Raw genomic sequence first — 7,041 nt, forward strand, 5'->3', positions numbered from 1 at the left:
CTCGTGATCCGCCCGCCTCGGCCTCCCAAAGTGCTGGGATTACAGGCGTGAGCCACCGCGGCCAGCTGGCACATTGATTGATTGATTGATTGATTGAGACAGAGTTTTGCTCTTGTTGCCCAGGCTGGAGTGCAGTGGCGCACTTTGGCTCACTGCAACCTCTGCCTCCTGGGTTCAAGTGATTCTCTTGCCTCAGCCTCGCAAGTAGCTGGGATTACAGGTGTGCACCACCATGCCTGGCTAATTTTTGTATCTTTAGTAGAGATGGGGTTTCGCCATGTTGGCCAGGCTGGCTTTAAACTCCTGACCTCAAGTGATCCGCCCACCTCGGCCTCCCAAAATGCTGGGATTACAGGCGTGAGCCACTGCGCTTGGCCACACATTTACTCTTTAGCTGCTGTTTCCACTGTCCTTCCCTCTTTGCAGGCTGGGCTAGCACTCTGTCAAAGCCTTGACATTTTCTCCAGCCTCTACCTCCTTGTCTTATCTGCTGTATGTTTTTGTGTGCATTTTCAATTTCCCTAAATAACATCTTGCTATAGATTTCGTTCTGATCTTATTTGCAGTTAGTACTATGTGGTTAAAATCCACCCATGCTCTATGATGACCAAAGCTATTGCTGCGCCATGCTCTGCAGTATGAGTTGTGCCACATTTTACCTGCTCACAGTTCCACTGAGGAGCACCCATGGCACCTCCAATTCTCAACCACAACAAATAATATGGCAGTGAACTTTTTTTTTTTTCTGGGGTGCAGTGGCATGACCAGGGGTCACTCCAGTCTTGACCTCCTGTGCTCAAGTGATCCTCCCACCTCAGCCTCCTCACCTCAAGTGATCCGACTACAGGCTCATGCCACCATGCCTGACTAATTTTTTGTATTTTTAGTAGAGACAGGGTTTCACCATGTTGGCCAGGCTGGTCTCAAACTCCTGACCTCAAGCAATCCACCCATCTTGGCTTCCCAAAGTGCTGGGATTATAGGCGTGAACCACCGTGCCCGGCTAATTTTTTAATTTTTTTTTTTTTTAAGATGGAGTCTTGCTCTGTCGCCCAGGCTGGAGTGCAGTGGCGCAATCTCCGCTCACTACAAGCTCCACCTCCCAGGTTCACGCCATTCTCCTGCCTCAGCCTCCTGAGTAGCTGGGATTACAGGTGCCACCACCACGCCTGGCTAATTTTTTTTGGTATTTTTAGTAGAGATGGGATTTCACCGTGTTGGCTAGGCTGGTCTCGAACTCCTGACCTCATGATCCGCCCGCCTTGGCCTCCCAAAGTGCTGGGATTACAGGCGTGAGCCAGTGCGCCCGGCCGCCAGGATGCATCTTAAAAACACATTGCTTAGAGAAAAAGGGTAAGAAACAGGATGAGACATATACAACAGGCTGGGGGCGGTGGCTCACACTTATAATCCCAGCACTTTGGGAGGCCGAGGTGGGATGATTGTTTGCAGCCAGGAGTTTGAAACCCACCTGGGCAACATAGGGAAACTCCGTCTCAACAAATAATTTTAAAAATTACCCAGGCATGGTGGCACACAGCTGTAGGCCCAGCTACTTGGGAGGGGCTGAGGTGGGAAGATTGCTTGGGCCTGGGAGGTCAAGGCTGCAGCGAGCTATGATCCTGCCACTGCACTCCAGCCTGGGTGACACAGCCAGACCCTGTCTCAAAAAAAAGCAAAAAAAATATACAATGATATGACATACATAAAAAGAATCATTCCCACAAACAACAAACCATGTCTCTCAGAGTATATCAAAACCAAAAGATGTGCAACATTGTAATTGCTTGTGGAGGAGCAGGGAAGTAAATGGGGTTGGGGGTGTTAAAAAAGCAAAAAATCAAGCAAACGTAGGAATGAATGAAATGTTCTATCCTGCTTAAAACTCTCCAGTGACTTCCCATTGAAAACTCATAGGTGAAGCTCAAGCCCTTTAGCTTAAATCTAAAGGCCCAAGATCTAACCCACTGCCACCCTACCCACCCAGGTCTCAAGCACTGCCTCCTGACCAGTCTTGCTGACATTGCTACATGTGGCTATTTCAGTTTAATTAAAATAAAATTTAAAATTCAGTTCCTAAGTCTCACCAGCCACATTTCAAAAGCTCAATAGCCATATGAGGCTCATGGATACTGTATTAGCACAAATAGAGAACATTTCCGCCCTCAAAGGTCTAGCAGACAGCACTACTATTCAACCAACTCTATTTTTTATTTTTATTTTTTTTGAGACAGGGTCTCATTCTGTCGCTCAGGCTGGAGTGCAGTGGCACAATCACGGCTCACTGCAGCCCTGACCTTCCCAGGCTCACATGATCCTCCCACCTCAGCCTCTGGAGTAGCTGGGACTACAGGTTTACACCACTACCCCCAGTTAATTTTTCTAGTTTTGGTAGAGACAGGTTTCATCATGTTGCCCAGGCTGGTGTCCAGCTCCCGGGCTCAAGTGATCCACCCACCCTGGCCTCCCAAAGTATTAGGATTATAGGCATGAGCCACCGTGCCTGGCTTCAACCATCTCTGTAAATCTCAGTACTCAGGATACTAAATCTTCTGTTCTAAAAGTTTCAGAAATCGTTTCCTATTTGAATTAATTTCACTGAGATTTCTTGAGTGCTTTCCTCTGACCATCTGGACTGGGAGACAAGTGCACCAGTAACTACCATGATAATCTCAGCGCTGGTTAGCAACTGCGTGAGTCACCTTCTGAAAATATTTCACATAGTTTACAATAAAATATGTATATTCCTTTATTTCTTCAACAAACATTTATTGAGCACCTACTGTGTGCCAGGTGCTAAAACGTGCTAAGGTATCGTAGTGAATTAGACATACAAGATCCCTGTGGCAGGCTGGGTGCAGTGGCTCATGCCTGTAATCCCAGCACTTTGGAAGGCCAAGGCGGGCAGACCATCAGAGGTCAGGAGTTTGAGACCAGCCTGATCTACATGGTGAAACCCTGTCTCTACTAAAAATACAAAAATTAGCTGGGCGTGGTGGTGCACGCCTGTAATCCCAGCTACTCAGGAGGCTGAGGCAGGAGAATCATTTGAACCTGGGAGGCGGAGGTTGCAGTGAGCCAAGATTGCACCACTGCACTACAGCCTGGGTAACAGAGCGAGAGTCCTGTTGCTCAGGCTGGTCTTGAACTTCAGGCCTGAAGCAATCCTCCTGCCTCAGCCTCCAGAATAGCTGAGATTATAGGCATGAGCAACTATGCCTGGCAGTTTTCAATAATATCTGAATTCTAATCATGGTAAGTGGGTGTAGCCACAAGGAAGTAGGAAATAAATGTGTATGTCTTTAAGACAAGCTAGAACCCGATCAATTGTGTTTGAATTTTTTTCTTTTCTCTTTCTTTCTTTCTTTCTTTCTTTCTTTCTTTCTTTCTATCTTTCTTTCTTTCTCTTTCTCTCTCTCTTTCTTTCTTTTCTTTTCTTTTTTTTTTTGATGAAGTTTCGCTCTTGTTGCCCAGGCTGGAGTGCAATGGTGCGATCTCGGCTCACCGCAACCTCCGCCTACTGGGTTGATTCTCCTGCCTCAGTCTTCCGAGTAGCTGAGATTACAGGCATGTACCACCATGCCCAGCTAATTTTGTATTTTTAGTAGAGACGGGGTTTCTCCATGTTGGCCAGGCTGGTCTTGAACTCCTGACCTCAGATGATCCACCTGCCTCAGCCTCCCAAAGCGCTGGGATTACAGGCATGAGCCACAGCGCCCAGCCCGCCCTCCCTTCCCTCCCTCCCTCCATCGTCCCTCCCTCCCTCCCTTCTTTCTTTTTTTTTTTTTTTTAAGACAGAGTTTCTCTCTTGTTGCCCAGGCTGGAGTGCAATGGCACAAGCTCAGCTCACTGCAACCTCCGCCTCCCGGGTTCAAGCAGTTCTCCTGCCTCAGCCTCCTGAGTAGCTGGGATTACAGGCATGTGCCACCATGCCTGGCTAATTTTTGTATTTTTAGTAGAGATGGGGTTTTGCCACATTGGCCAGGCTGGTCTCAAACTCCCGACCTCAGGTGATCTGCCCACCTCGACCTCCCAAAGTGCTGGGATTACTGGTGTGAGCCACCGTGCCTGGCCGAATCATTTCTCTCTGTTTTGTTTTGTGTGTGTTTTTTTTTTTCTTGAGCCTCCCTAGTAGCTGAGATTACAGGCATGTGCCACCACACCTGGCTAATTTTTTTGTTTGTTTGTTTTCTTTTCTTTTTTTTTCTTTTTTTTTTGAGGTGGAGTCTCACTCTGTTGCCCAGGCTGGCCTGAGTGCAGTGGTAGGATCTTGGTTCTCTGCAACCTCTGAAGCCCGAGTTCAAGCAATTCTCCTGCCTCAGCCTCCTGAGTAGCTGGGATTACAGGCACCTGCCACTGCGCCTAGCTAATTTTTGTATTTTTAGTAGAGATGGGGTTTCACCATTTTGGCCAGGCTGGTTTTGAACTCCTGACCTTGTGATCCACCTGCCTCAGCCTCCCAAAGTGCTGGGATTATAGGCGTGAGCCACCTTGCCCGGCCGAATTATTTCTCAAGGAGGAAACTTCTTTTTTTTTTTTTGAGACAGAGTCGCCCAGGCTGGAGTGCAGTGGTGCGATCTCAGCTCACTGCAACCTCCGCCTCCTGGGTTCAAGTGATTCTCCTGCCTCAGCCTCCTGAGTAGCTGTAACTACTGCCCGAGTAGCTGGAACTACTGGCACATGCCACCACGCCTGGCTAATTTTTTGTATTTTTAGTAGAAATGGGGTTTCACCGTGTTAGCCAGGATGGTCTCGATCTCCTGACCTCGTGATTCGCCCACCTCGGCCTCCCAAAGTGCTGGGTTTACAGGCGTGAGCCACCGCGCCCGGCCCAAGAAGGAAACTTCTATGTGAACAGAAGAGAAATGCTCAATATATAAATTAGAAAGAAGGTCAGGCTAAGTGTGGTGGCTCACGCCTGTAATCCCAGCACTTCGGGAGGCCGAGGAGGGTGCATCACGAGGTCAGGAGTTCAAGATCAGCCTAGCCAAGATGATGAAACCCCGTCTCTACTAAAAATAGACAAATTAGCCAGGCGTGGTGGCAGGCACCTGTAATCCCAGCTACTCAGGAGGCCGAGGCAGGAGAATCGCTTGAACCCGAGAGGCAGAGGTTGCAGTGAGCGAGATCGTGCCACTGCACTCCAGCTCGAGTGACAGGGCAAGAATCCGTCTCAAAAAAAAAAAAAAGTAATAATGCTGCTTTGAACATTTATGTACAACATTTCTGTTTTTTTCTTTTCTTCTTTTTTTTTTTTTTTTTTGACAGGGTTTTACTCTGTTACCCAGGCTGGAGTGCAGTGGTGTGATCACAGCTCACTACAGCCTTGAACTCCTAAGCTCAGGCAATCCTCCTGCTTCAGCCTCCCCAGTAGCTGGGACTACATGTACATATGACCACGCCTGGTTAATTTTTGTGTGTGTGTGATGGAGTTTTGCTCTCGTTGCCCAGGCTGGAGCACAACGGCATCATCTCGGCTCATTGCAACCTCTGCTTCAAGCTATTCTCCTGCCTCAGCCTCCTGAGTAGCTGGGATTACAGGCATGCGCCACCACCCTAGGCTAATTTTGTATTTTTAGTAGAGATGGGGTTTCTCCATGTTGGTCAGGCTGGTCTCAAACTCCCGACCTCAGGTGATCCACCCGTCTCAGCCTCCCAAAGTGTTGGGATTGCAGGCGTGAGCCACTGCGCCCAGCTATTCTAGATGTTTTCTAAGAGTGGAATCATAGAATATGTGACCTTTTGCATCTTGACTTTTTTCACTTAGCATAATGTTTTCCAATATTCATCCAGTTATAGCACGTACTTCATCTCTTTTTATGGCTAAATAATATTCCACTGTATAGATGTACCACATTTTAAAAATTCATTCATCTATTGACAGACATTTGGGTTCTTTCCACGTTTTTTGCTACTGTGAATAACTGCTGCTAATGAACACTCACATGCCCGGATTTGCTTTTTTTTTTTTTTTGAGATGGAGTCTTGCTCTGTTGCCCAGGCTGGAGTGCAGTGGCGAGATCTCAGCTCACTGCAAGCTCCACCTCCCAGGTTTGCCATTCTCCTGCCTCAGCCTCCCAAATAGCTGGGATTACAGGCGCCCACCACCAGGCCCGGCTAATTTTTTTATTTTTAGTAGAGGCGGGGTGTCACCGTGTTAGCCAGGATGGTCTCCATCTCCCGACCTCATGAGCCGCCCGCCTCGGCCTCCCAAAGTGCTGGGATTACAGGCGTGAGCCACCGCACCCGGCCCGGATTTTCTTTGAGTACCTGTTTTTAATTCATTGGGAGTACATATACGTTGGAGTGGAATTGCTGGGTCACATGAACAATACATACTTTGCTTTGAGAAAAGCAGGTGTTGGACTTTTGAACAATGTACTCACAAAGTTGTTTGCGTTTTTTTGTTTTTGTTTTTGTTTTTGTTTTTTTTTACAAAGGAAAGGGCATGAATTTCAGAAAATTGAGGGGAACTGGCTGGGGGTTAGCATAACAGGCTACACAAATGTAGTAATTCAATCTAGTGTTTGCAGTTCACATGTATCGTGTCACAAGATTTTTTTTTTTTTTTTTTAAGAAACAGGTTCTCTGTTGCCCAGGCTCAAGTGCAGTGGTGGGGATTATAGCTCAATGAAGCCTCGAACTCCTAGACTCAAGCTATCCCTCCACCTCAGCCTCCCAAGAAAGAGTAGCTAGGTCTACAGGCACCAGCCACTGAACTGAGCTTTTCTTGTTTTTGTTTTTTTAATTTTTTATTTGTAGAGATGGACCGTTGTTATGTTGCCCAGTCTGGTCTGTAACTGCTAGCCTCACGGGAGCCTCCCACCTTGACCTCCCAAAAAGCTAAGACTACAGGTATGAGCCACTATGCCCAACCCATGTTGCAGAATTTTTGCAACGTCCTGAAAAATTGGGAAGTTCAGGCATCATTATTATTCTCATTTTATGGGAAGAAAATTAAGGCAGAGCTATCTGAAGTAATTCCTTAAAGACACAAAAGAAGGATGAGATCCCAAGATCTTTGGTCGCTTGTTTCTGTGT

Source organism: Pan paniscus, chromosome 19 (genome assembly GCF_029289425.2).
Source record: "Pan paniscus chromosome 19, NHGRI_mPanPan1-v2.0_pri, whole genome shotgun sequence".
NCBI lineage: Eukaryota > Metazoa > Chordata > Mammalia > Primates > Hominidae > Pan > Pan paniscus.